The sequence below is a fragment of the Neoarius graeffei genome, chromosome 8, assembly GCF_027579695.1.
Source record: "Neoarius graeffei isolate fNeoGra1 chromosome 8, fNeoGra1.pri, whole genome shotgun sequence".
In the NCBI taxonomy this organism is placed as follows: Eukaryota; Metazoa; Chordata; class Actinopteri; order Siluriformes; family Ariidae; genus Neoarius; species Neoarius graeffei.
In genome coordinates this window covers 18,631,105-18,638,413 of record NC_083576.1, presented here as the reverse complement: position 1 = coordinate 18,638,413, position 7,309 = coordinate 18,631,105, and the positions used below count along the sequence as shown (strand labels likewise).

General features: G+C 43.5%; 1 pseudogene; it reads left to right on the top strand.

The window, feature by feature from the left end:
• The first annotated feature begins 234 nt into the window (after positions 1–234).
• LOC132889863 (uncharacterized) overlaps positions 235–7,309 on the top strand; it is a 35,966-nt pseudogene continuing 28,891 nt past the window's right edge.

The window sequence follows — 7,309 nt, the reverse complement described above, 5'->3', positions numbered from 1 at the left end:
GCTCTGGATCATATCTTTGCTGATAATGAGGCAGAGGACACAGAGCAGTATAGCGATGGAGATAAGCAGGTCTCTGAGGAGGAAGATGATGTGGTGTATCAACCGGAAGACACAGACACATCTGATCAGTCTGATGAGGAGGTCACCGGTGCTGAAGCTGCTCCTGCTGAAACATTCAGATCCAAAAGTGGCAACATCTGTTGGAGCTCAGTACCTCCTGTCGTACATGGCAGGACAGCTGCTGCAAATGTCATCAAAATGACCCCTGGGATCACAAGGTTTGCTGTGATGAGAGAAAGTGACATCAAGTCATGTTTTGATCTGTTTATGCCATTGTCACTAAAAAAAGTCATAATTGCTATGACAAACCTTAAAGGAAAAAAAGTCCATGGCAACATGTGGAATGACATTGATGAGGAATGCCTGGATGCCTACATTGGTGTTCTTCTCCTTGCTGGAGTGTACAGATCCAGCAATGAGGCCACTGATAGTCTCTGGGACGCATCGACAGGCAGGAATATTTTCCGGGCAACAATGTCACTTCAGACCTTTCGAATGATATCGAGAGTCCTCAGATTTGACAACAGAGACACCAGAGCAAAATCTGACAAGCTTGCTCCCATCAGGGATGTCTGGGAGAGATAGGTGCAACTCCTTCCACTGATGTTCAACCCAGGGCAGAGGTGACAATAGATGAACGTTTTTTCCCTTTCCGTGGAAAATGCCCATTCCGGCAATACATGCACAGTAAGCCAGGCAAATATGGCATAAAAATCTGGGCATGCCTGGATGCCTACATTGGTGTTCTTCTCCTTGCTGGAGTGTACAGATCCAGCAATGAGGCCACTGATAGTCAACAGAAAAAAAAAAAGACTTGTTTTTTGACCTTTTCTTGAAGTAAATATATATGGGTCAAAATTGACCCGAAACACCATAGATGTGACTATAGTTGATAATATTAAAATTAAAATATATTTTTTGAACATTTAAGAGATGTGATCTAATACCCCTCAGTAATAGTCAGGTAACAGAACAACCTTTTATTTGTTTACATTATTCTCTTGAGGTTCATTTGACCACTTTTTTTATATTGAAAACGAGGGGTATGCTGTTAAAAGAAAGGCCCAGGGGGCCACAACAAAAATATTAAAACCAATCTTTTCATGGACAAGGGAGCCTAACAAGGTAACCAAGAGGTAAGAAACAAATTGGATGATAAATAATTGTTTTTAGGGTATTTTATGGCTGATTTAAGACACGGGTCAAAACCGACCCATTAACATCAGAGATAGTAACAGAAAGCTAACACCAGAGGAAGGTTAATGAAGGTTATATTGACTAGAAATGTCTTTCTTCTTTTCATGAGACTATGATCCTGACGGGTGATGTAATACATACATACATAATGTCTCTCTATTTTCATACAGTTGTGTAGTCTAAACCAGTGACATAATGCTTCATCACCCGTGATATATAGACAACTTAGCTTCATCAATTAAATCATCATCATCCAATCACACAGCTACAACACACTCTTGAATGTGAACATATACTGTACGTACTCATGTTTGTCCTCCAATAAACTGAGAAACATCTCTGAGCAGCTGTGTCTGTGTCAATGATTGTTTTTTCTTGGATTGATCTGTGAAGCAGAATCTCTCGAATATCCATGAGGCAGAACCTCTTAGGCAGCAGAGGTCAACATTCCTAGATCATGCTTTGTTAATTCAACCTTCTTACGGAGAGACAGATCAAAACCTAACACCCACCTTGAGTGTTTATTGACAAAAAAAACTCTATTTTTGTCACATCAGACCATAGAACATGATTCCAGTTAAAGTTGTAGTAGCATTTGCAAACTTCAGGCAATTACATTTGTGGTTAGCTGACAGAAAAGGCTTTTTTTCTCACTTTCTTTCTGGAATACCTTCCAAATACTCTGTGGGCATGGAGGTGGTGTCTGATGCTAGTTTTGGAAACTTAGAAACCCAAAGGTTGTTGTTTTCTTCCCCCCTTGTGATTCACCAAAAGTGATACTTGGGTTTTTGGGTATTTTTTTCCTCATCTCTTACTATCTGTATGTGGGGGCAAAATAAACTTGGATCCTCTTCCAGGCAAATTTGTAACAGTTCCAGTTGATGTCCACTTTTTTTTTAATTATTGCCCAAACAGTAGAAATGGACATTTTCAGGTGAGTAGCTGATTATTATTATTATTATGCGGCACGGTGGTGTAGTGGTTAGCACTGTTGCCTCACAGCAAGAAGGTTCTGGGTTGGAGCCCAGTGGCCAACGGGAGCCTTTCTGTGTGGAGTTTGCATGTTCTTCCTGTGTCTGCATGGGTTTCCTCCGGGTGCTCTGGTTTCCCCCACCATCCAAAGCCATGCAGGTTAGGCTAATCAGTGACTCCAAATTGACCGTAGGTGTGAATGGTTGTTTGTCTCTGTGTGTCAGCCCTGCAATGATCCGGCGACTTGTCCAGGATGTACACTTCCTCTCGCCCATCGTCAGCTGGAATTGACTCCAGCCTGCCTGCGACCCTGTACAGGATAAGCAGTTATGGATGGAGGGATTCTCATCTCATTATCTCTAGCCACTTTATCCTGTTCTACAGGGTCGCAGGCAAGCTGGAGCCTATCCCAGCTGACTACGGGCGAAAGGCAGGATACACCCTGGACAAGTTGCCAGGTCATCACAGGGCTGACACTTAGGCTACGTTCACACTGCAGGCTGAAGTGACTCAAATCCGATCTTTTCGCCCATATGTGACCTGTATCCGATCTTTTATTGACAATATGAACGACACAGATCCGATTTTTTCAAATCCGACCCAGGCCGTTTGGATATGTGGTCCTAATTCCGATTCCTATCCGCTCTTTTCATATGCGACTTCAGTCTGAACCGCCAGGTTGCATTCATCCGACTTACACGTCATCAACAAGCCACAAACGTCACTATTCTGCGCTGAAGTAGGCGGCGGGTCTCTCAAAAAAAGTTACAACAACATGGCGCATGACCACGGGCGCAGATAGAGGGTGGGACTCGTCCCACCCAGATTTAAATTCACCTCGTTTGGTCCCCCCCACTTATAGGGAGGAAAAAACGTCTATGCTGTCTTTCTTTGCATAAGGCAAACCTCACGGAAAAATCAAAAGACTAATTACCATTCGGTTTATTGAGGTGCACAGCAGTGTATACATAGTTGCAACAACTCACATAAAACAAAACAAAGACTGATATTCGGTTGGTTGAGCTGCGCAGACTGCACAGGTTGCGAGCTCGAGCTTGGTTGCTATGGTTACTAACAAGTTTGACAGGCATATCGGGGTTGGGGTTGGTTTGCTGGCAGCTTTGTCCCTCCCAGTTTTTTGTCCCCCCCCCAGTTCAAAAAACGTATCTGCGCCCCTGCGCATGACATCAATGCGAGGGATGCTTCGGGCTGTGAAGGTTCTGAATCTTCTCAATGGAAGGACGCAGAGGTTAGGGAGCTGATTTCCATTTGGGGGGATACAGCTATTCAAGCTAGATTGGATGGGTCATACCGCAACCGGGCGGTTTTACTTCCGTAAACACTGGCCATGCTCACTGCGTGTGACATCGTCGTATCCTGCAATGTGCATGCGGAACACTTTTAGGTCGCTTTTCGTTCATACTGAGGATCACATACAAGTCGCATATATTTGTTAATGTGAACGACCTCACAAAAAAATCGGATTTCACAAAAAAATCGGAATTGAGCACTAAGCCTTGCAGTGTGAGCGTAGCGATAGACACAGACAACCATTCACATTGACACCTACGGTCAATTTAGAGTCACCAGTTAACCTAACCTGCATGTCTTTGGACTGTGGGGGAAAACGGAGCACCCAGAGGAAACCCACGCGGACATGGGGAGAACATGCAAACTCTGCACAGAAAGGCCCTCATTGGCCACGGGGCTCGAACCCAGACCTTCTTGCTGTGAGGCGACAGCGCTAACAACTACACCACCGTGCCGCCCGGATGGATTACTATTATTATTATTATTATTATTATTATTAAAGAGGAAAGATCAATCACAAATAATTAGATGGGTAGCAGAAAGAACAGAGATTGGGAAGAGATCCAGAGGACACCCAAAGAAAAGATCAGGGGATCTCATCAAAGAGGATTCTCAACAGATTGACCTGACCTGGGTGAGTGATAGACAAAAACGGAGAGTGGCTATATGGAAACCCGACCCCCCTTGATGGGATTATATGGGATGAAGAAGAAGATGGTAAAGAAAGAATAAGCTGCACAATTGAAAGAAATCATCTTGGAACCCATTAGATGTGTTTTATTTGAGTGTATTTGTGATGTGCTGAAAACTTATTATGTTAATTTGTTACTTGGTGCTGTATTTTTTGTTATTCCTGTGAGAAGGTAGTGGTTGTGTTTCATACTGAAGTGACATGGAGATATTGCTAGCATAGTTATAATGATAATTAAAAGGGTGAAACATCAAATAATAAGGGATAACAGCCAGGTTTCACTGTTTGCTCCTCAAAACAAAAGAGCTTGCTTTTGCACTCATTGTTTTCAAGCCATATTCAATGTCGGATTAATGAGAAATCCAGCATAGTAGTGGAGACCATGGATGTTGGATATAACATTCCAGAATGCAATGAAACTATATGACATAATTGCTCTGAGCTATGGCAAAGGCTTGGCTCAGCTCAGCTCAGCTAGTTACAAGATGATGAATAGAAAGATGTTGAGGGTGGTATAGACCCTTTTCATGTGACATCACGACAAACGCGGCCGCCATTTTGGACATGTACTACCAGTAGTTTACCACAGCCAACATTGAGGAACGGCAGCAAAGAAAGTTTTTACTTTCAGCAAGACTTCCATCATGCCACTATATTGTTGTACACCTGGATGTAGTAACCATCAACAAACAAGGCAAGGTTTATCATTTTATCGGATCCCGACAGAGAAGATGGATAGCGGCCATTAACAGGAAAGATTGGCAGCCCTCGGCATACCAACGCTTGTGTAGTGACCACTTTGTTGGAGGTAAGACGAATAAAATTATCCAGAAAAGGCATTACATTGCTGTTAACATTCTGTGGCGGCGAGTGTGTAACCAAATAGGTTAAAATAACCCATTGTAACCTCTTTGTTCTTCTGTAGTAGCTATTGTTGACTAGCTAATGTCAACAACATAGTAGCTAGTATGTTACTGTAGCAATGTTTACGTTCAGTCATTTGGATGACTGTTAAAACCTTTCAGTCTCAAGTTTTTCCTTTACTGTATTTACTAGTTTACTGTAATTATGATCTGGCAGCTATTTACACCGGATCCAGTGTAAATAGCTGCTGGAGCCAACGTCCAAGGTTCAGGAGCGCGCTCCGGCTTGCTCCCCCTCAAATTAAGCCCTGTACGGGGCTTAATTTGAGGGGGAGCAAGCCGGAGCACGCTCCGGAACCTCGGACGTTGGCTCCGGCAGCTATTTACCTGTACAGGGCTTAATTTGAGGCGGAGCAAGCCGGAGCGTGCTCCGGAACCTTGGACATTGGCTCCGGCAGCTATTTACCTGTACAGGGCTTAATTTGAGGGGGAGCAAGCCGGAGCGTGCTCCGGAACCTCGGACATTGGCTCCGGCAGCTATTTACACTGGATCCAGTGTAAATAGCTGCCGGATCATAATTACAGTAAACTAGTAAATACAGTAAAGGAAAAACTTGAGACTGAAAGGTTTTAACAGTCATCCAAATGACTGAACGTAAACATTGCTACAGTAACATACTAGCTACTATGTTGTTGACATTAGCTAGTGCTAACAGCTAGCTGCTAGTACACTGCTACAACACAGACACCGACCCTAATAATACAGTTCTTGGTCATTGCCTGGTAACAGCAAATTTATAACGGGCCATGTCTCAACAGACTAAGAAGTTATTTCAATGACATTTAATGACATTTTGTTTATCCTGAGGACCGAAAGTAAATGAAAATATGAACAAACCTTAGCTGTAATAAGATGGCGACCACTGGCTCCAGGGACGACCCACTGATGTAGGCATGTTACCCAGCCTTACACAAAATATTTGTAGGCATCCAAACTCTTATACGCTTTCAGATCAATACCTGTGTATGGCGATGGGTTTTTAATGACATAGGTATACAGATCATGTGGGCCAAAGTCAGGTAAAGACGAGGGCTTCGTGTACTTCCGTACGTCAGTGAACAATCCTGGTGGAAGCAGGTAAACGTTGTTCTCTAAGCCTGCTAACCTCAATTTTTGCAAATACCTCTCCCTCTGCTCACCCTGTAAATGCCCTACGTCGCTGGATAGTGAAAGTGTTTTCTGCATCTCGCTCCTTTTTCTTTTATGTTTTTCATTTGCCGCCTTCCTCGCATTCAAACCGATTCGAGCCGAAGTCCACTACATGTCCAAAATGGCGGTCGCGTTTACGAAGGTCACGTGACTGAAAAGGGTCTATAAGCATGACAGTCGAAACTTTGGAAGCTGTTCTGTTTGAGCAGAGTGTATAGATATAGCGGGACCAAACTTGGATCGATTAAAGGATGAGCATGCTGCTGCATTGTCTCCTTTAGGTAGAGACTAGCTAGGACTAAATCCCACTGCCATCTTCGAGTAATGTAGACCTAGATGTGAATGAAATAACTAAAAACATCAGTACAGACAGTGGTGTGCACAGACATTTTGGGGGGCAAGTGCTCTGGGGGGGAAAAAGGGCACTTTTTTGCGCATGTGGAACACCTTATTATAAAAGTCTGAGATTTAACCCTCCTCTTGTGTTCGGGTCGCCACTGACCCGTTTTAGTTTTTAAAGGTGTAAAACAACCACTTAATGTTAATTTATTACATCAAGGCTTTTTGGCTTTGCCAGGAATCTCTAGTTGAACAAAATAGAAAAAGACATTTTTGTTTTCCTAAATCTGAAAATGGTCTAGCAAAAAATATAATACTTATGTGCAGTTGTTTCTGTATGCGATGGGCTATTTCACGACAAAATAATTACAGCTTGGGCTTAGAGGGCAAACAATGCATTTTCACTCGATTCATGTGTTACCTGGCTGGTGGGGCAGGGGAAGAGCTGACTGACTGACTGCCCGATGTGTTGTCTGCGCTACGACAAGGCCGTGGCTTCCAGGACGCTATGCTGCTGCAACCTCACATTGAGTGCATTGCACGCTTGTTCACGTGGCAGAGCAAGAGAGACAGAGGTCCGGTGTGTGTGCGGAGGGGGCACACATCGGGACATTATTTTCACACATGCTTTTAATGCCGCGGCTTTTCTAAAAGATCATGTCGACA